General features: G+C 37.1%; 1 pseudogene; it reads right to left on the bottom strand.

The window, feature by feature from the left end:
* Positions 1–335: 335 nt before the first annotated feature.
* On the bottom strand, positions 336–454 carry LOC148521221 (5S ribosomal RNA; annotated as a pseudogene).
* Positions 455–1,055: the final 601 nt, after the last annotated feature.

Raw genomic sequence — 1,055 nt, 5'->3', positions numbered from 1 at the left:
TAATTAATGATTCGCAGGAAATGCAAACTTATGGTGTATTTATCGATATAGGTACAGAGTATATCTACATAGGCTTTTAAAGTCATTAGGTGTAAAAATGGAAATTTAATATGATCCATTTTATTAGTAGTGTTTTGACCATATGTCTACTTGATTCAGTATTTGATGAAGAATTCCAGTCTTAATGTCCCATACTCTCTTTATCCTTTGTTGAAAGAAATTATAGGATTTTCAGTAGTTTTAGTCTTAATAGTTGGCTATTATTGGTGGGTCTTCAGTTCGGTCCCCTCTTTATTCCCCGTATTGTATAGGATGCGTGCTGTTAATTTGTGATATAACTACATAACCAGAGATTCATGAGTGGTCTCCCTTCTCATTACTAGTCTGGCCCAACCCTGCTTAGCTTCCAAGTTCGGAAGTAGTTGGGCGTATCCAGGGTGGTGTGTATGTAGGTATCACACACAGTCTAATCCTTATGATTGGGGCTTATTCTCTCAAGAATTCCGAAAATTCTAAATCTATGTTCAGACCGTATGGTGTTAGTGTCTTCAATTTATAAATCCAGCGGGTTTCTTCTTGGGACATTGTTTTTAGGTAGTTACCACCTCTCCACATCTTTTTTACTTTCTTAACTGCTGTGAATGTCAATAGACTTGGATCTCCGTTGTGTTTTAATCTGAAATGATTAGATACACTGTGTGAATCTACTTGATGTTTGACGTTTCTTATATGCTCTTCTATACGTAGACTCAATTTTCTTGCTGTTCTTCCCACGTATTGTAAACCGCATGGGCATGAGATAAGGTATATGACTCCTTTTGTGTCGCATGTCATAGAGTCTTTAATTTTATATATATCTCCAGTGGCATTGGATAGTACTTCTGTTGTGGGAATTGGTCCTCTATGTTTTGTTGTCTTGCAAGCTGTGCATCTATTACAGTGAAAGAATCCTGCATTTCTCTCCCCTAGCCAAGTTCCCTCTTTTGAAGTCTGTTCTCTCTCTGGCGGAAAGTGATTTTTGACCAATTTTTGTCTAACGTTTTGTGCTTTCTTAT

The sequence above is a fragment of the Taudactylus pleione genome, unplaced genomic scaffold (assembly GCF_031769625.1).
Source record: "Taudactylus pleione unplaced genomic scaffold, aTauple2 ptg000172l, whole genome shotgun sequence".
NCBI classification, from domain to species: Eukaryota; Metazoa; Chordata; class Amphibia; order Anura; family Myobatrachidae; genus Taudactylus; species Taudactylus pleione.
The sequence above is the reverse complement of the archived record's forward strand: the minus strand, read 5'-3'. Positions and strand labels throughout refer to the sequence as shown.